Raw genomic sequence first — 22,172 nt, forward strand, 5'->3', positions numbered from 1 at the left:
ATTCTCTAGCACTATCTTAGCCCTTCTTTGCCCTGAGAACATAACACTGAATTGAAAAGTGTGTGTGTATATGTGCCCATGCAGGTACATGCATGTGTACTCAGGCACATACAGGGGCTAGGGAGTGGATGTAGTAAAGTATTGGAGGGGAGAAAGTCAGTTTATATCTTTAAACTCTTCTTCTATGTTTATAAATACACAAAAGTGGGGTGAGGAGCTTTTGATACTCCCAGCATTGAAATAGTGACTGTGGAACATTGTCATTTTTAGTTCTTAGAAAGCTATTAGATAATTAATCTAAGCAGCATATATGGTTTACTTCCCTGAAATTGCTTCTGCTTAATCTATGTGTTCAATAAACTGGAGTAGAAATAGAGTTGAAAGGGCTCTGATTTTCTCATGCAAGCCCTGGAGGACAGGACTGAAGACACTTACCCTGAAGTAACCATAGAAGGACAGCCCACAAGGACTTTCCAGTCCTCTGTTCCAGAGATCAGGCCAAATCATTGCGCAAGTAGTTGAAGGTAGTAGGTACAGGCTGGGTGGTCAATATCAACAGCAAAGGGAGGAGGGCATGATGTGCTGTGACACTAAGGAATCACTAGTTTTCTAAAGAGCAAGTCCCACCCCAAAGAAATAGAGCTAATCTCGCAACTTGGCACCCAGAAGGGGAAAGACACAAGTCAGAGTAGCCTCACAAAGCAATGAGGTGCCAATTTCCACCTCATCCTTAAGTCATAATTCTCCAAGCCTCAGATCAGTCAAGCTAACCACTCCTGCCAGCCGAGGCTTTCTCCCATCCTATTCATTACAGCACAACCCAGAACTCTTACCATAACATGCAGAACAACAGGCCAAACCATGAGGTGTGGGCTGCAGCCAGGTAAAGTGTATTTTATATCCATAAGGAGAGCAAGCCTTTATAAAATATTTGGGCACCTTAAATCTCAATGTCTCCAGCTCAGTCGTCCTACTTCTGGAGTCCTTTCCCTACTCACTTTCCTGGCATCCCTCCTCCTCAAAAAGTCAGAACATTTCTGCTGTCATTTCTTCCAGAGGATAATTGTAGATAGGAGGAAGTTAAACGTGGGGGTCTTCAGACCTGTGTTGGAGCCCAGCCCCTATCAATAGCTGAATAATTCTGAGCTTAGTAATCAGCATATGGGAGGCCTCCACTAAGTGTCTGTCAAGCTGAATCCATCCACAATCTCGGGAAGATGCTACCAGTAATTTGCACCTTCAGCACGTATTTGTTCTAAAGCATGGCTACCAACTTTTTCTGTGTGCGTATTATTTTTAAAAACCAAAAAATTTTAGAAACCACTGTCTTATGATTAATATCTATTGATTAATAGAATACATCAGAACCCAAAGCTATATGAATTCAGCACCCCCTGAAATATGACTCATATTTTTTAATCAGAATATCTGTGTTTAAAAAGTCATAGTACATATATGTGCACAGTATATCATCTATTAAATCTATTATAATACTTTGTTTAAAATGCAAATTTCTGAGACCCAACCCTAGAATCTCTGATCCAGTGGATTTGGAAGTAGAGTCACAGAATCAACATTTTACCCACTGGTGTGTGTGAGTGTTCTTGTTCTTGTTTTTGTTTGAGATGGAGTCTCACTCTGTCGCCCAGGGTAGAGTGCAGTGGTTCAATCTCGGCTCACTGCACCCTTCACCTCCTGGGTTAAAGTGATTCTCCTACCTCAGCCTCCTGAGTAGCAGGGATTACAGGAGCCCACCAGCATGCCCAGCTAATTTTTGTATTTTTAGTAGAGACAGGGTTTCACGATGTTGGCCAGGCTGGTCTTGAACTCCTGACATAAGGTGATCCTCCTGCCTTGGCCTCCCAAAGTGCTAGGATTATAGGTGTGAGCCACCACACCTGGCCTGGTGTGTTTTCTATAACAGTGGTAAAAAAAAAAAAAAAACACTGTCCCAAGGGGGCTTACTTGAATTAAATGTCTATTTACTATGGCAGCTTTCATAATTTAAGTAAATAGGGCTTTAGTTTTTAGGTTGTTAATACTTTGTATTAGCTTTGCTCGTCATCTGTCCTTAATGTTTTGTGAGGTACATGAAGGTAACTACTACGAAGATTCGTGGGAAATACTGGTTCAATGGCTAGGTCATCAGATTGCAGAGGTGATAAAAATGGAATTTAGTACCTTGTGAGTGTCCATTAAAGAACACTCTTTCCAATTTTCTTTGTCTTTCACAGTATAGGCTTAAAGCCTGCAAGTGTCATTTCTAGCCCTGCAAAGAGAAGTGAAGATTGTGTTACTTCTCATTGGCTCTACACCAGTTTTACAAACTCAGTTTTGGCCAGAGTTATTCCTTAGTTGTGTGTCTTCCAAATCACACAATCCAGAGATCCATAATTGAACAACTCATGTAGTGCTAGAAGTTTAGCTCCCCTTCTCCAATAAACATGGGGATGACCATGGCATCACTGTTGCTGGTCTGGGCATGGCCTGTGGCTTGTCCATTTGGGAGTCCAATTAGAGAATATGGATGGTTTCAGAATCCATTTTGTCTAAAAAGAAAGGAACTTGCCCCTTTCAATAATGCTGTGGAATTTCCAACCTGATTATTAAGAGCTCTGATGAGTCAAACTTAGGCTGGGTTTCTGGCTTCGCATAACTCCCACATTCTTTGAGTTTTGGATTCCTCTAGAATCCATCACATCTAAGACCCACAATGACTTCAGTTCCTATATTATATTAGAGATCTGAGGAGCATAGCAAGAATCTGCTTCCCTAGCCCTAGTTTCCATTTAATTCAGAGAACAGAACTCTTAATTTATATTTCCCTTGACAAACAATGGCTTGACTTACAGAGAAAAGGCATCTCAGGAACTTGGACAAACTTGAGAGGAGAACTAAATTAGAGGTTAAATAAAATTCAGCCTTCCCACTTCAGCCAGGTTCTGCCATCTCTAGTTACTATAAACAATTGGGATTCTGAAAGTGTTGAAAAAAATACATTGACAATCTCCCCCAAAGGAGAAAGGAATTATAAGACCATTTTGAGCCTCTCTGCTTCTCAGCAGTAATATGGTTATACAGGACAAATTTAGCCCAGAGAAAGACACCTAGCTACTGTTCCACTAAACCCTTGGAAAGGGGAGTAAATAGTCCCAACCTTTGTCATTTGTCTGCAAAGTCCTCTTCTAAGACATGCATGGAATCCATAAAATAATAGGCAATGTCTCCTGGCTCTCTCTCTCCCTCACTCCCCACCACCTCACGCCCCACAAAAGGAAAGGGTGGATTTTCATCCTACTTTGCAAACATCTGGGGAGTATCAACCTTGTGCTAGGATTTCTATAAGCCAAAATGTTGAAGATAAGGGCCACAGAAGATGTGTAACATAAGATATGCCATCCAGAGATAGAAATTCAAGCATCATTTTGTGTTGTCCTACGCTTCCTATGAACAAGAAAATTACTATGTATTTTTTTCAAAATATACAAACCAGAGAAGGGGCACTGATTAACTTTGACTTGGCTTCAGTGGTTGAGGTATAGTTCTGTAATGCTGTCTTCCTTTCTGCAAAACTGTGGCAGCCATCATCTATCCTAATTTTCCAACTTGAGGAAACCTATCTCCACCTTGAGAAAGACTCTTATACAGAAACATTTAGGGACTCCTAAAGGCAAACTGAGCAAAGACAAGATGTGTGCTTTTCTCACTGTGGCTTTGGTTAAGTCTGTTCCCCTCTTGTGGCCATGGTTTCCCCATATGTATGAGACAGCCACACTCGACCTCCAAGGCTCCTTTGAACTGAAATAGTCTACCGGTCTGTGGGACTCTGCCTCCCCTTCACCTCCACCTCCCCACATACACACACAACTCCCTTCTCTGCCTTGTGGTAAAACCCTGGCTCCCTCCTTTTTCTTCTTGGCTTCTATACCCAGGGCCCCATACTGTCAGAGGAAAAGGAGTAGAATAGATATTCCATACTAAACAATTAGAGTCTGGCTGTTATTTGTGTTACTGTCTCCAGGTTGGGGGTGGGATAGTATTTCCATTTTAGTAAGACCCTATGGGACTTCAGCATCAGTACAGTTGATAGAAAAAAGAAAGAGGAAAGGAAATAACAGACTTTCCAAAGACCTTTACTGGCCACTCAAGTCTCAATGTGCCATTTTTATGAATAACATGGTCCTAGAAAAGTCTGTCTCATAGAAGAAGAGGGAGCCATATTTCAGAACCATTAGGAGAGAGTGAAAGGAAACAAAGGCTTTTGGGAATTTCAGCAAGAGGAAGGATTAAAGCAAAAAGGTTGCTGTTTAGGATATGCAGGGAGAAAAAGACTTGAGATGACCAGGGATAGTGAGTCCATATGCAAAGGTTGCTGGCCTGGAAGACATGGCTAAATGACCATAGCTTCCCATGCAGTCTCAAATTGCCTCTCAATGCAGCCTCCAGGAGCTGCCACCGTTGATCTATTGTTATGGGAGTTTGAGCCTCCTGGGCATCCATTAGGTTATACTGAAATAGGCAATTGCAGACCTGGCAGATAGGAGTTAGAAAAGAGCAGGGGAGGTCCTCTGACATTTTGAGGGTGATGGCATGAGCAGCTAACCTGGTGCCTAATGAGCAGGGCCACATCGGAGATCGAAATGCTTGAACCATGGTTGACCTCAAATTCTAAGGGGTCATGGCAGTACACTGTTCTCTCTGCCACTCAGAGTTGAAGCCACCTCTACAGCCCATCAAGTTCCCTGTCCAGTCTCTCCTTGAGAACTTCCAGGAGCAGGGAGCTCACTACTTTTTGAGTCTGCTTCATTGCCAGGCAGCTCTATTAGGAAGTTTTTCCTTGAGTTGAGGAAAAAACTTACCTGTCTGTAACATGCACCCATAGAGTCTAATTCAGTCTTCTGAGACCACACAGTGGGAAAGAAATAACTAGGGAATTGATTAAAATCCTGTTGTCGGATAGAAGAGCTGACAGGGATACCCAGTTTACTAACTAGCCTGCAGCTATTCAGCTCCTGTGGAAGTCCAACGAGGTAAGTCTCAACACCTAGGGCAGGCTTTGCACATGGAAAAGTGGCCACAAATGTGGGAATTATAGGACCAGAGAACCTGAGTATGATCAGAAGTTCTCAACAGCCAGGAATATAAACAGTGGAAAAAAGAAGTTATCGCTAGGGTCATTCCTATTATTTATGTACAATTTGTTCTCAATATCTTCTCAACACCTGTAACAGGGCTTGGCATATATGAGATGCTCAATAAATGCACGTGGAAAGAAGGAATCTCTAATCAGAACCTTTAATGGCTCTAAGTTTTCATCATCTGATCATTTATGCAAACAACATTTAATAACCACTGCATGTGTATTAGGCACTGGAGAGTTTATAGATAAATGTGACATGAGCTCAGGACTGAAAATCTGATGGGGAAGGAAAAATATTTACCCAAGTAGCCATAAGTGCACTAAGAAAGGATCAAGATAAGACATGGTGAGCCCCCTAAACACAGGGGCATATTGTAAAGAGAGTTAACAAAAAGCCTTGATGTAAAAACTCTTCAACTGGTGTCACTCTGTTAAACTTGAAGCTCAATATTCCCTCTTCAGTTGACAAGAACACAGACTAATGATTCAAACTAAAATTTTAAGATGTGAATTTCCCGATGGAGCTGGAGGGAGAAAGTTTCCCATGGAGGGTCCTTGTTTCTGGCTCTCTCTTTGCTTCCTGGCAAGACCTCAATTGGCACTCCTCCGAACGACCCACCCTACTGTAAACTTCTCCCTGGCAGCTCACCTTCTCCCTGGGCTTGCAACTGCGAATTGCATACCTTTGCTGCAGCCAAGATAATTTCAGGAAATGGTACTTTGGAAACTCGTCTTTAAAATGAAAACAGATAAAACAGCTGGCAGTGAAGCCAAGGAAAACTCCACTTTTTCTGAAAAGCAAGCAGCTTGTTGGCACCGGAAACCTACCTGCCCAACGCCATCACTACCGCATCCTCTAATAAATGCACCAGCACACATAGGATACACAAACGTTCCTCAGCAGGGCTGCAGAACACACCCTCAAAACCTGAGGAACCTTTTTCCCACCGCCCTTTGGAGGACCCTACAGCCCCTGGAGCCCTTGGAGGCTCAAACCTACAGGCCTGCATTGTATACTTCCTCCTAGAGAAACCCTGATGGCTTCTTCCTCCACACTGGAGACAATGTAAAGCAAATTGAGTGAAATTTTTGTAGGCATTTCTAAGTTAGATGAACCTTCTAGCAATTTTCACTGATAAGCAATGAGGGTTTTGTTCCCAATTTAGTAAAAGGAAAAATAAAAGATGCGAGTTGGGACCATTTCTGCTATGAGGGTGGCATTAGTAAGCTGACCTTCACTCTGTGGGAGGCAGCTGAACCCTGCTGAGAAATGTCATTTAAACAATATTCCCTTGCACAGTTGTAACACTTTCCAACTTACAAAATGTTTTCACTTGCCTGCTGTCATGAGAGCCTCACAGCAAAGTTGTGTCATTGCCAGGATTATGGTCATCAGTGCATGCAGATGAGGAAACTGAGGCTGACAGACAATAAGGGGTTTGCTCCAGCACATGCAGAAAGGAAACGACAAATCCAGGACTGGAGCACAGACCTCCCCTGCTGCATTCAGCCTGCTTCTTCAGGGGCTCGTGGCTGCTTCTAATCTGAACATCAGATCATTCAACAAATCTGAGATTCCCCATGAACAAAAGCTAATAGAACATCTATCTTTCTATAAATCATGATAGTTCCTGGTTCTTGGGATCAATTTCATGAAGCTATAGCAAAATTGTCAGCATTTTAAGTTTTTATAACTTAATCCTCTTCCCTGTAGAATGGACTTGGGAGCCAGACTCAGGGAATTATTTGGGTTCATAGAGTAAGGCTCAACTCCGGGGCTCTAGGAAATCAGCGTAACTGGTGGTAACCTGAAAGGTATTGAGGGTCCCTCCAGGAATAATATTAGTTATTAAAATGGTGACTTATCTGTTTGTCGTCAGATTCATTGCCAAGCCTTGCTCTGCCCTGTTCTGCATCACAGGGGCTGACCTCCTCCTGGTACATTTCCCAAGCTCCTGTTCCATCTGGCTCCTGATTAAGTTTGGCCAATGGGAGGCCTCAGAAGAACATTAGAGGAAGGAAAAAGCCAAGGTATTTCCCCTGTTTCATCTGCTTATTAGAGACATTGCAGCAGTGGTCTGGTCTCTTCTGGGGTTCCACTTCCACCAGGAAGCCTCTCCCTTTGCAGTCCCAGTTCCTAAACTCTGCTAACATCACTTACCGTCTCAGTCACTTTAGCCCTAGCTAGAAATATCTTCCTGATAGTCTAAGGCTTGCCTCACCCATTTGCCCGTTTTGCTCTGTCAACACCTTTGGAGCAAGTTTCTCATATTAAGGTTCATCTCTTGAACTGCCTGGCATAGCTTCTGTTTTCCTGCCTGAAACTTAAACAATATAGCTACCATTTTATATGCACCTTTCTTAGTTTCTGCTACTCTGGTTAACAACGTTTGATGTTAAAGAATCTTTTGGTTCAACCAACTTCCTAAACAAGGAAGAGCTTGGACAGTGGTGTACTGGTAACTGATATTTAACAATTAGTTCTCCATGAAAGAAAAACTTTGATTTATAGCATTTGCCAATTTCCATGGTGCAACTACTCCCATCATGGCTGATTTCAAGCTACCAGCATAATGTCACTGAATATGGATTTGGAAAGAGACACACGATAAACTTGAGCTGCTGCAGCTGGCTCATGGGATACCTGAGCAAGGACAACTGTATACCCTGAGGCAGCTGAACAGAGAAGGGTTTTGGGCACAGTGCTGAGCTGCTCTAAATAAATTACAAAAGTTTTTGAGGCTTCAGAGAGTAATGAGAGGCCCAGAAGAAAGAGGAAGCTGCAGAGAGCCAAAAAGGAAAACAAGGGGAAAAAAATGTCTAATAGGAATTTGGGGAGTGAAGTGTTAAGAGCTGTGAGCTGTAGCTTCCCCCAAGAGAACTATAGAATCAACAGTAAAAGATCTCCTTATCATTAATGCATTAAAGAGCTGAAATTATTTGGGAGGTTGAATTGAAGAGCCAAGGGAACTGCCAAAGAAAAACAGAACCATAAGTGGGTTAAAATGGATTGTAGAGTGGCATCGTCAGAAGGGGCCTCAGAGATCCTGCATTCAAACAGTGTTATTTAACAGATGAGGAAACTGAGCCTCAGAAAGGCCAAGACCATCCTGGCATATAATGGCAGAACCCCAGTCTAGAATGGGTTTCCTGACCAGGGCATTCATTCATTCAATAAATATTGCTTGGTGCTAGACATCTATTGTGAGCACCACAGACATGGTGTTTATCTTCAAGGACTTTACCATCCACTGGAAGAAAGAAGGATTAAATAGCTTATCATAGTATGTAACTATTTTTTCATGTGATGAGTACTATGAAGAAAAAACAGAGGGCACTTTAATAGACCTTACACAAAGACCTAATTTAGACCAAGGGGCACAGAAAAGCATCTCTGGGGAAGTCTGACCCTGAACTGAGAAGGGAATGAAGAACATGAATCTATCAGGTAAAGATGAGGGGAAAGAGGGCTCCAGGTAAAGGGACTTCAGACACAGTGGCTCTGCTTCAGGGTTTGGTCCCAAACAAATGCCTCTTATGTAGTATATCTTCTCTTTCATCACTAAACACTCTGAAATTTATTATATCCTCTAAGCCCTGAGTTATAAGCAAGATGATTAAACTTTGTCATAAGGTAGTATCTTGAATTTAGGTGCAAATATAAGTGTGTGACTAGCTGTTATCCTATACTTTGGAATGAAAACTGGTGGGTGCCTTGGGCCTGGGCAGTGCTCAACTCCTGTCAATGGGAGCCAGCAATGCGCCCTGTAGATCCCAGGCCAAAGTGAAGCCCTTGCTTCTCTCTGTGGGCAAAACTGAGATAAAGGAACACATTCTCCAGGCCATGTCATTGTATTTTTACCTGCCAAAACCCATTGCTGATGTCCCCATGCCTTCCCTAACAGGTGGAGGTGGACAGCATACCCTGGGGAACCTAAAAATTCCTGAGCTATGGCCCATTACCCTCTCCACCTGTGGGGTTGAGTCTGAGCCATTTCTTTCCCCCAGGCTTCAGAACCCCTTCTCCCAGCTACATTCCTCCCATCTTGATCTACGGAGGCTGAGAAGAGACATGAAAGCTTGCTTTTGCTCTCACGTCAAGTAAGTCCATCAATTATGCTTTCTAATGTTTAATTCCATTATTTTATCATCAAATAACTGAAGCCAGATTTATCTTCAATTCGTTATGACCTCTCCAGCCCTTAACTTTAGACAAAGCAAACACTACCAAAAACACCCCGAATGGACTTGCTACAAAAATTTGGGTAAATTTTATTTTTCTCATCTCTAAATTAGATGCATAAAGCCAACCTTTGCAGAGAAGTGACTGTAAGGAAGAACAAATAACTTACTTGTCAAATTTCTGGAGGTCTTCCTGTAGCACCATCTGGAGAGCCCAGTGCTATAATTCCATGGATATGATTGTGAGGTCTTTTGTGAGGAATGTCTTCTTTCAGGCAGCTAGAATTCCAGCCCACTAATATTTCATGGACTTGGCATGTTGACATCCCTCAGACTCAGTTTCTCTCCTTTGCAAAATAAGATGAATAATATGGTCTAGTCAGCTGGCACCATAAGAACAATTCTCAAAACCATTTTGTGCACTTTAGAAGGAAAGACATCAGTAACATTCAAGTTTTTTGGCAATTTTTTTCCATATTGAATCACTCCAAGGTAAGGGTTTTAAAAAATCTAAGTGGGGAAATCAGCAAATATATCCACACAAATCAGTATGTTTCTTTTTGGCATATGGCATTACTATGCATTTTGATTTTAAGGATAAGCAGTTTTCATCAGTATTTTTTAAATGTGCTGAGTCTTTTCTCTCAGGCTCCTGGATTCAAGGGGCTGAATAGATGGGAATTCCTGCTGTCTCTGGAGAAGAGCTTACTTCCTTTCCCAGACTTCCCAACCCCACCCAGGATCACTTGTCATTGAGATTAACCTTTGTGGAGAGGCACCCAGGAGCGCAACTCTCTGGGAGTGTGACAGCTTTTTCAGGATATCAGGAAGTGGAGCGTGTGTGTGACCCAGGAGGGACACACATCCATGTTACAGAGGAAGGCTGAGGCTGCAAAACATGCCCCAGAAAGGAAGCGGATGTTACACCTTCGCTACCGCGCTGTTCTGAAACAGGAAGACATTCATTTGTCCTTCTGGGCATTCAACATTCCACTCACAAACTCCCCTCCTGGAGTCTCTCTGTGGTTCAGTGAATCATATGTTCCAGAAACCAGCCCTTCCCCCACCTCAACCCAGAGGACTTACTAGTTCTGATGTGAAAGGTATTGATTCAGAAGCTCTTGATGGCTGATGGCTCCCTGCTAATGCCCTTCCCCCTAGTGTGTTTATTAAACGCCCTCCCCGCTAGTGCATTTGGCAGGTCCCAGAATTCTACTTTCTTGTGTTCCCTTCCATTTTCTTCATTGTAAGCCCCTCCTCCGTCAAATAAACCCTAACCTGGGTTTAAGACCTTCTTGGAAGATGATTCTATACCCTCCCTTTCTAGACCTCCACAACCCTCACTCTCATTCAAATGAGAGAATCACTAAAGGGCTCCTTGTCCTTGCCCCCCAGCAGACCCTCATAAATCCACAGTGAGGTTTTTTTTTAATTAAAGCGTCCAAATAATTAATGATCAACTCCATTTGTGCCATTGAAAACCAAAATGTCACACGGTTGAAAAGACCCAACCAAATAATTCAGTGTACCCTATAAAGCTTTAAAAAAGCGGAGCCCAAGAGGCCTGCATGACTGGTTTCTGTGCTGTCTGAAAAGCTTGGTTGGGTTTTGGGCACTTGATCGGATTCCAGGAATAATGTGCCCTGAGCACAAAGGGCTCTTTTGATGTGTCTGTGCCATAGCTCCTCCCCTTTTCCTCCTCACTTTACCTGGGATACACATTCTCCTTGTCTCCTAAGTTGGAAAAAATAACCCATGGAAAAGAGGAAAAAACAGCAGAGGGAAAATCTAGGCTGGAAGTGGGGAAAAATGCTGCAGTTCTTAGTCTGAGTTTGGTTACTAAAGACTAGTTATTCCAGAAGGAATAGAAGAAGTGACGTTTATACAATGTCTGTGACCAGACAATCGGAAATCATAATGATAAGATGTCTCTTGTTTGAACGTGGTCCCTTGAGCTAAAGGTAATGAGTGAGTCTTCGAGCAAGGACTTGCCACTTTCAAACAGTCAGAGGTATGGCAGGTTACTAACCCTGGAAATCAACATGAATTTAGATGCCTAATCCAGCCAGAGAATCTTATAGATAGTGAGTCCAGCCCGTTGGTTTTCCATGGGTACCAGAATATTCAGGAAAGATGGAAAGAAAGAAGACAGAACTTCCATTGCTAGAATGTCCTTAAAAAGTGGCAGAGCAAACTAGAGGCCAGGACTGTATAAGCAACGGCCCTGAGAGATAAGGATTGTGGGTCTAGCCCCAGCATACAGATGTCCAGTTTGGCAGCAAACTGCAGTAAGCTGGTGCTAATACAGAGCTATTTTTGACTGTCTGGGCTAACTTGAAGAGGATGTTTTTTCCTTCTAGCCTCATTCTCCTTATCTACGTAAAGATGGACTTGTACTGCACCACCATCAGCTCTGAGATTCTATTTCAGAAATCTATTGCTGCCCCAAAATTTGATGGCTGACAACAAGAATCTACTTATTTAGGTCTTTTTGGTTTTATCTCAACAGAGTTTTATGGATATCTGTGTAGAGATTTGTACATATATAGATTCATTGGTAGATTTATCCCAACTATATGCTTTTGATATTACTGTAAATGCTATGCTTTTTAAATTTTATTTTTAAATTATTTGTTTAATATATTTATTTACATATGTATATAGAAATATTGATTTATATATACCAGCAACAAATCATCAGCTCTGAGATTCTGTTTCAGGACTCTATTGCTGCCCCCAAATTTAATTGATTTTTATAGATTGAATTTGTATCTAGTAACTTCACCAAACTCACTTACTAATAATATTTTATAGATTCTCAGTCTGTCTTCTCACCATCAACTCTCAGCTGGTGAGATCACAAGGAAGATGCTTGATATATCTTTTAGGTTTCTTAGGTTGTAAGCAACAGAAGTGACTCTGACTAGCTTAGATAAAAGGTAGAATCTATTTTAAAGCTATGGGATAGTTCTGTGAATCACAGAAAAAAAAATGAACTGTTAGACCTCAGAAAATGAGAGGGCCTAGGATAGCATTCAGGCACAAATCAACTATCTCCATCAGGACGATCTCTGGACTTACCCTTGTGTAACTTCTCTTAAGATTCAAATTCCTCAGAGAGCAGGTCTTGTTGGCCCTATTTATCTCCGGCCCTTGGCCACATTGCCAGTCAATTGAGAGGCCCACCAAAACTGCATGCAATGCCAGAAGAGTGTTACCCCAAAGGAAGTTCAAGGTGCTGTTATGCAAAGGGAGAACTCATGCTGCATACGTAAAACAACACATGACTGCCATGTATGATATCTAATGAGAACTTTCTGCCCATCACTCATCAAGTGTACAGACTAGCACTTAAAGTTTCGGTGATAATAGTGGTGATGGAAAAGATTACAATCTCAGACAGCCCTATCTTCCTATCTAGCCATCAAAAGCACTTGGGTTCACTGTCAATGATCCATGTTATTCATTTATACATGAAAGTAGATCCTTCGCCTAGCTTGGCCTGCCTGGGCTTCAATCTACCTCCCTCTTTCCCATTAATATGTTTTGCACTGTTGAAATAGGCTTGATTAGTAATCAAATACATCTGTGTTCTATCTTGCTTTCTTGCCTCTATCTTCTGTCTCTTTTTAAGGGTGGTGGTGTGTTTACTTTGCTGCAGTTACTTTGGAATCAGAGACCTAGTATTTATCCTGATATAATCAGTAACGACATTGAATTCTCTCTGCTTGCTGAACTTTTTATACACTATGTGGGCTTGAGCACACGTAGTGCATAAAAGATATTTGTGGGTTTCCTAGGTGTTCTTAATCCATCAGAAAATGGATTGGGGTAATCATGATCAATTTTCCTAAGGAGGGAATTATAGTGAAAAAAAGTGAGGTTAAAAGGCTCTTATCTTTGCCATCACTCATCCCCACCTTTATTTATTGCTTTCTCTGGTTTTCATTAGCATGCTGATGACCAAAGCTACAGACATTTTCATCCATATTCTGACTGCTGCCCTGATTTCAGTTCCAAGTTATGAAACCTAATCTAAACCTTAGAGGGGAAACTACAAACTGTAACTTTAAATTTCAGTTTACAGAGTCTCCCAGGATGATTCCAGGAATTGAGTTGGGAGGGGTCCTGGGAATCAGAAACCAAACTACCATCTCCTTCCTCCTCTGAAAGGACCCGAGGACATTTGAAACAAAACTCATAAAAGACCATTTTCACAACATCCCAGCTGAGAAAAATTGCAAGAGAACATCTCACTCAACCTCCTCCCTGCAATTGCTCCTAACTAATTCCAGATAGAAGGAGGTGTCTCTTAGTCTTCAAGATCACTTGAAGGGCATTTCACAATTCCCCATGGTCACCTGTTTCAAAATATAAGAACTGGATGCCAGGAAAATATTCCTCATATTCAAATACCAATTCTTTCTTCAATTCAGACCATTTGGATAATTAAAGTATAACATTTCAGAACTGGAAGAGGCTTTAAATACCATTTACTCTAGAGGTTACGACTGGTAACCAAGGATTGAGACATATTTTACTAGGGCCACAGAAAGTTTAATTTTTGAATTTTTGTATTTGTTGCCAATGCTTAGATATTGAGATAGATCCTTTCAAAAAAAATCCAGATAGCTGGGATCTCTAGAAAACATAAAAGATCTGGAAACACAGTGGTCCTCATTCCCATAGCAGCAATTGGAGTTGGGTGCTTCTCTTTGGATTGGGGTTGTATGGAGAAAATAAACTCTAGTTTATCATAGAACACACCAGATTTGCTTGCCTCATGTATCCTAAATGATTAACTCTTATCAGCATCTAAGTTTGTGATCCCTGATTTTTGTGGACATGAAAACTGAGAACCAGAAAAATGATCTAACTGAGGTGACCAGCTGTGCAGGTGTGACAAGAGCTAGAACACAGGGCTCATGCCTCCTAGGCCAATGATCTTCCATTATAGAGCACTGCTTTCAGGCTCTTACTATGCCAACCTGGGGCAACTGAAGAAGAAAATTAAATAGGACTGGGAGTTGACATAATAAAAGTTAAAACCTACAATTTCCATATGCCCTGTGATCTTCTGTAATCCTTGGGTCAGCTCAGCAGTAAGGTGATAAAGATGTTCCCTATGGAACCTTAAAGAAGACAATTGGTTCATACCCAGTTTATTGTGAAGGAAAGGTTCAGTGGGAAGACTAGAAGACACAAGTCCATTTTTATGATGGGGTGTATGTGAGTGGTTTGTTTGAGGAGTAGTTCTCAGTACTTTAATCAAGAAGGTACTATGCCCATTTTCAACTCCAAGATGTAGTCCGAAGACGGAAAAAAAAAAAAAAGGAAGTCTTACAGAGAATATGAAGGGCACAGGGGGAATTTTGTCTATCAAAAAAATTTAAAAATAATGATTTCAATCTAAGTGTCTGTTTACAAAAGCTACTAAAATCAAAGGTCAGTTTGGTAAAAATGAAAGTTTAATAGTATATTTCTCAGGAAATTATCCAAACTAGTTAATTATTCCTATGTAGACACAATATAAAACAGTCTTTTAGTCTCTGAAGAGGGAGTGATCAGTGAGCAGAGTACAAATTCTATGTTAATTCTCTCTTGCCACAAGAAAGAAAAAAAATAGGTTAAACATTTAGGCAACATTTACAGCCCCAAAGTACCTAATCACTTTGGTGAGTTCAGGCTCTGAATGGGCTAGTTATCATGTGGTCCAAACAACTGAAGAATTAAGTACATCACTAATGACCACTAGTTGTTTCAGCCAAGTACAGAAATCTTTGAAATGGTTTCTGGCTGTGAATGTGGCTCAATATAGAAAAAAAGTGGCCAAAAGAGCCTTTCATATTTCTTTCCTGTAGCCCTTCACTCATAACCAAGGAGGGCTGGAGAAATAGCACTTCTTTCTAAGAGCAGAGACATAATTTGAGTTTGAGATATTCATGTTTAGTTGGAGTCTGAAGGAATTTAAATGGTTTATTACCACCAAGGAGACACTTGCAATTGGCATTCACGTGGACAGCAGATTTTGCTAGTTGGAAAATTTGTGAGAAAAGACTTAGCCAAGAGATACTTCTCATGGCCAACTTATTCTTAATAAGCTTGATGGCATTTGAGGGTTATAAAAAATTGATTAATATCCTTTCCCTCCCAGAGCTCACTAGCCAGGAGGGGCTGCCTTTACCACTTGACCATTTCCTCTTCTATCCCAAAACTTCCTCCTTTAGAATATCAGAACTAAATTAAAAGAGCATCTGAAAGGGCCAATCCAAAATCCAGTGGTTTGAATAAAATCATGTATTGTAGACACCCTCCCTTTTGCTATTGGTTAGATCCCAGAAAGGCTTTCTAGGTGGAGAATTTCTTTCCCCTAATGATGGTGAAGACTTTTCTAAAGAAAGAAGAGGAATCCCATATTAGAAAACACAACATAAAATGGGAACAACATTGCAGATCCATGGGGAAAATGATACATGTTGAGATAACTGGTTATTAATAAGCAAAAAATATTCTAATTAGATCCCTACATCTAATTAATACAAAATTGTATTTAATGTTGATTAAATGCATAGATATGAAAGAAAACTTAAAACCTTTTAGAAGAAATCTTAGAATATCTTCGAAACCTTTGAGTAGAAAAGAATTTTTAATCTATGACAAACAAAAACATTTAAAAAGCAACAACTTTAAAGAGGCTTGATAAATTTACCTACATTAAAATAAATACAAAACTTACATACAACAAAAGATACTATGAACAAGTGAAAAAGATAAGCAATATAGTAGCAGAGGAAATTTGCAAACATATAACCTATGAAGATTAGTATTTAGAATACATACAGGACTCCAAGAATTAACAAGAGGAAAGCAACCATCAAAAGCTCTAACATGCATGTAACTGGAATTCCAGAAGGAAAAAAGAAAGATGTTAGGGCAAAAAAAATTTTTTTTGAAGAAATGATGACCAAAAATGTTTCCAAATTTGGCAAAAGACATATTCAAGCAGCTCAGCAACCCCCAATCATAAATTTTATAAATTCAAAGAAAGCCCTGCCTAGAAACATTGTAATCAAACTGCTGGAGACTATGAATAAAGAACAAATCTTAAAGCAGTTAAGAAAAATAATACATTACATACAGAAGAGCAAATATTTAAATGACAGTGGATTCTCATCAGGAACCATGGAGGCAAGAAGACAGTGGAACAATATCTTTAAAGTGCTGAAGATAAATAAATAAATAGATAAATAAAACTATCAACGAAGATAAATAAATAAATAGATAAATAAAACTATCAACCTGAAATTTTGTATCTAGCTAAAATATTCTCAGGAATGAAGATAAAACAAAAATATTTTCAGATAAAGAAAGTCTAAGAATCCATTGCTAGCAGACCTGTGCTACAAAAAATTGCTGAAGGAATTTCTTTAGACTGTAAGAACACGACACTAGAGTAAAACTTGCATCTTCAGGAAAGAATAAAGTATCAAAAATGGTAAATACCTGGTGTATAAGTCATGGTTCAACCAGAGGAGTATTTATGCAGTCATGCATTGTATAATGACGTTTTGCTCAATGACAGACGCATACATGATGGTGCTCCCACAAAATTATGATGGAGCATATATAGAAATCTGATATATGGCACTTGATATTGGCATTGTAGATCAAGTAGAGGAAATTATAGTACTCAGTAATCATGCTGGGATATTTGGTTTTCCACATGGAAAACTACATATACATTTTTATATATTATATATTTATATAAATACATATTATATTTTTATTATATTTAAAATATAATTATTATATGTAGATATACCATCTAGGTATATATATAATATATACCATCTAGGCTTGTGTAAGTATGCTTTATGATATTTGTACAATGACAAAATCACCTAAGGATACGTTTGCCAAGACTATCCCCATCCTGAAATGGCAAATGACTGTATGTATGTGTGTGTTAGAGATAGAAAAGTGTATATAGAGATGCATACACAGAAGGGCAGGGGAGTTGTGGGGAGAAGATTATTACAGAGAATTGGCTTATGCAATTATGAAGTCTGTCTAGGGCAAGTGGCCCAAGAGAGAAGATGAATAGACTGAACCCCACAGGTAGGAGTCTCTGGGCTCAGGGAAAGCCTAGACCCTCTTTTAAAGGTTTCACACAAGATAATATCCTTTTTGACTAATTTAAAATCAAATAGTAATGACTGGGGGCTTTAATTGCATCTACAAAATTTCTTCACATCAGCACCTAAATCAATGTTTGACTGAATAACTGGAATGGTAGTTTAGCCTAGCCAAGTTTACATATCAAAAAGCTATTACATCTGAGTAAATATAAAACACTAATTTCTTTCCTTTTAAGCTCTTTAAAATACCTATATTTGCTTACACTAAAATGTTAATATTGGTGGAGTTTTTATGAGACATATGTAATATAAAATATGTTGACTATAGAATAAAGGGACCAATAGTGTTGTCGGGTTTACATCAGTGGTAATATTAACTTTTAGTTGACGATGACAGGTGATAGATAGATAGAACCATTAAGATATTTATAATAATGCATAGCTTTAAGCCAATATAAATTAAAATAGAATACTAAACATATTCAAATAATCCAAAATAAAGCAGGAAAAGGGGAACAGAGGAACAAAAAAGAAATCGTAACATAATAAGATAGTAGATCTAAATTTAACCATATCAGTAATTACATTAAATGTTAACGGTCTAAGCATTAAAAGGAAGATATTGTGAGAGTAGATTTAAAAAAGCAAGACTCAAGCACGTTGCCAACAAGAGACACACTTTAAACACAAAGATACATGTAGTTTGAAAGTAAGTGGATAATGGTAAAGATACACCATGCAAACAGTAAGCTTAAGAAGACTAGAGTGACTATATCAATAACAAATTAAAAGAATAGACTTCATGACAAAGAGCATAACCAGGAATAAAAATTTCAAAAAGGACAATTCACCGAGAAGACAGTAATTATAAATATGTTTGTATCTAATAGCAGAACCTGATACTCAATGGAATTAGAAAAAAAAAAAACCTCTATAATCTTAGCAGATTTTAACACTCCTCTCTCAGCAATTGATAGAATAACCAGACAAAATATCAGTAGAGACACGGAAGATCTGAACATCACTGTCAACCACCCTGATCTGATTGACATTATAATAGAACTCTACATTCAGCTGTAAAATATCCATTCTTTTCAAGCAGGCATGGTACATTCACCAAGATAGACCATATACCTGTACTGCAAAACACTTGTCAATAAGTTCAAAGGAACAGAAATCATGTAAAGTGTTTTCTATAATCATAAGAGAATTAATCAGTAATAACATATCTAGGAAAATCCATATCTAGGAAAATTATTTAAAAGTATGTCATTTGGAATGTCATTTCCAATTATTTGGAAATTAAATGACATACTTTTAAATAACTTATGGGTCACAGTCAAAATCACAAGGAAAATTTAAAAATGTTTTGAATTGAATAAGGGAGAAAATACAGTATCAAAATTTGTAAGATGCAACTTAAGTACTGCTTAAAGGGAAACTTGCAGCTTTAAATGCAAAAGAAGAAAGGCTTAAAAACAACAGCCTATGATTCCACCTTAAGTAGTTCAAAAAAGATCAAAGTAAGCCCAAAGTAAGTAGAAAGAAGAAAATGAAGATAAGAGTAGAAAGAAGTCAATGAAATTGAAAATAGATACCTAATAGTGAAAATTAGCAAAGCCAAAAGCTGGCTCCTTGAAAAAAAAAATTGACAAACTCTTAGTTATACTGACAAAAAAAAAAAAAAAGAAAGAAAGAAAAGAAAGAGAAAGAAAAAAAGAATACATCACCAATATCAGGAATAAAAAAATATGTTATCACCACAAATCCTACAGATTTTGAAAGGATAAGAAGTAAGTATTGGAGCAACTTTAGATTATCATATTTTATAGCTTAGATGAAAGGGATAAATTTCTTGAAAAATGCAACTTACTAAAGTTGGCATGAAAAGAAACAAAATCTGAATTGTCATTTTTGAAATGAGAAAATTTACTGCATTATCAAAAAGCTTCCCTGAAAGAAAAACAATAGACAAGTGGCAAAATATATCAATGTGCAATTCACAAAAGAAGAAACTTGAATGGTTCCTAATTCTATGCAAAAATGCTTGACCTCAGTGATCAGAAAAATGTAAATAAAACCACATAGAAAACATTTCACACTAAGCAGCTAAAAGAAAAAGAAAAGCCCGATAATAAGAATAGCAAGAATGTAAGAAAAACAAAACTCATAAACTTCTGGTAGACATGTAAATTGGTACAAACACTATAGAGGGCAAATTGGCAACATCTAGTAAAGTCTACAAGGCAAATATCCCATAATCCAGAAACTCCACTCCCCACGCATGTGCAGAGGAAACGTGTATAAGGATGTGCATGGAAGCATTGTTTGTAATTGAAAATGTTGCAAACAAACTAAACATCCATCAAGAGGAAAACTGATAAAAATATGTTTTCATCTATTCATACATGGAATTTTAAACATAAGTTAAGACTAGAGATACATGTTCAATTTAAATACAAAACATTAAGAAAAAAAGCAAGTCGCAGAACGATACACAATTATACCATTTATTTAACCACTTAATATATGAAAACAATGCTACATAATTTTAAGGATACAGAGAGAGAGAGTAGAAATGTAAAGACAGACAAGAGAATGATAAAACTCAAAATCAATTACTGTTGTCCCTACTTAGAAATAGGGGAATGGGATGACAGATGGATACAGGGGATTTAAACCATATTTGTAATGTTTACTTTTAGGCTGGTTGGTGCATACAAAGGTATTCATTAGCGTACTCATTGCACCTTTATGTATGCCTGAAATATTCTGTAGTTTAAAAAATTAGAAAGGAACTGAAGTCTGAAATATGGCTGCTTGGCAAAAGATGGAGGCTTCAGTCATAATGAGGAATCAGACGCCCTTGCTGAATGCCCTCAACTGTTTTGACTTCTGGAGGGGCGGGCCGTGATTACAGCTGCGATTAGGTGACTCACCATAATTATGTTTTGTTGAAATTGAATTTATTGAAGCATGAATCATTCTGCCCAAGTCCTACCTAATTGCTCCAACACTGTGGATGGGAAGGATGGCGGAGGAGTTTTCCTTGGAAGTCATTATAGATTGAATGTGCTTGTGCACGTGCGTGCATCCCCGCACACAGTCGGCCACACTCACCTTACAGAAAGCCAGCAGCGCGGCCCCATCCTTTGTGATGACATGAGGTTGCCAGACAATCTTTACTTGTTTAGCTGTGGTTTCTTCGTCTCCTACCCCCTACTCTTCTTTGTGAGCAACTCACTATTTGGCCGTTTGGCTCCCCGGGGGTCTCTGTGCCTCAGACCGCAGACCTCTCTGAGAGTTGTTGATGCCTCAGAGTGGCTGACTTGCAGATTGTATCCATATTCCCCCAGCTCAGACCTCCCACCACCACTCAGCGGACAACTTAGGGATGCCCTCAAAGCTGCGTGCCTGCTGCAGAGCTGTAATTTAAATCAACTTGGGAGCTGTGACGAGGCAAAGAGCAACCTCAGAGGGTGGTGGGAACCGCTGGGACTCCTGCTCTGTGGCTCGTGTACAAGGAGGAGAGGGTAGTGGACTGTTACAGACTGTGACTCACTTGCAATCTCATACGGGGAAAGAGTTCCAAGCCTTTCTCCTCTCCTTTCCCTAGCATGTGAAGATGGGGAGACCCATTGTTTATCTTCGTGTGATACAAATTGAACAAACAAAATGGACTGTTCCTTTAACAGGTTGACTGTAAGCTAATCATGATTAAAAAAAAAACTAACTGACTGTTTTCCTACCCCAAGATGGGTAGCAGAGGCAAACTCCATGGTCATAATAGCAATGACAGCAAACACTTTTACACCATTTACCATTTGCAGGCACTGTTCTAACTAACCACTTTACACATTTTAACACATTTAATCTTGACAACTTCATGGGTTAGTGTCTTTACTCGCCATATTTTCAGGTGAGGAAACTGAGGCACAGGGAGTTTAAGCAACTTACTAATAAATGAGGAGGTTTTCTGGCCCCAGACTCTGCTTTTAACCACTCCCCTATATGCTTTGCACATGGCAAACATGATGCTGAGTGCTTTATAAAATCATCTGACTCACTCCCATTTGACAGATGAGAAAACTAAGGCTGAGAGTTGCAAAGTAACCCGAAAAGATTACACAAATAGTAAGTAGCACAACCAGGATCTGGAGCTAATTGGACTGACTGCACATCTATCCCATCTACCCCATCTACCCCTTTCATTTCCAATGACCTGCTAGGTGTGGAAGCCCCAGCAGATGAGGAATACACAAGGCAGAGTAGTCATGAGCCACAGCTGATAGCATGGTAAAGCTGTATTCCAACCAGTAGCCCTTTAGCAGGTGCTCCCAGCAGGCTCCGGGGCTTCCTCATCTGCCTCCAGTTCAGACTAAGATTTGGTCTTTTTCCAATGACTCCATCTTCTTCTGAAGTTCCAATTCCATTGTTAAACACAGTAGTGGAACTGGCATTTAAAAAATCCATTGACTTTTTTTTTTAATTTTTTTAATCTCTACTCATTAAAGTCAACTGTTAAAGAGTAAATGCTCCGGGGAAAAGGTAACATTTTAAACTCATATTGACAAACTTTTGGGGGAATGAACTGAGTGGTAACTGACAAGGACCCCTGGGTATGGATGCACAATAGGGACTTGAAGAGTCAAAGAGGAAATGAGGAATAAAGCTTCACTAACTCACTCACTGCCCAGTTGTCCCAGGGACAA

General features: G+C 39.5%; 1 long non-coding RNA gene across 1 annotated transcript in view; it reads right to left on the minus strand.

The window, feature by feature from the left end:
- Nucleotides 1–22,172, minus strand: part of LOC109025904 (uncharacterized) — a 472,591-nt gene that overhangs the window by 184,197 nt on the left and 266,222 nt on the right. Inside the window, exon 2 of the long non-coding RNA XR_008677481.2 lies at nucleotides 9,493–9,669. This is a non-coding gene — a long non-coding RNA (uncharacterized lncRNA). The remainder of the gene's footprint in view (nucleotides 1–9,492; nucleotides 9,670–22,172) is intronic.

This window comes from Gorilla gorilla, chromosome 11 (genome assembly GCF_029281585.2).
Source record: "Gorilla gorilla gorilla isolate KB3781 chromosome 11, NHGRI_mGorGor1-v2.1_pri, whole genome shotgun sequence".
Taxonomy (NCBI): Eukaryota; Metazoa; Chordata; class Mammalia; order Primates; family Hominidae; genus Gorilla; species Gorilla gorilla.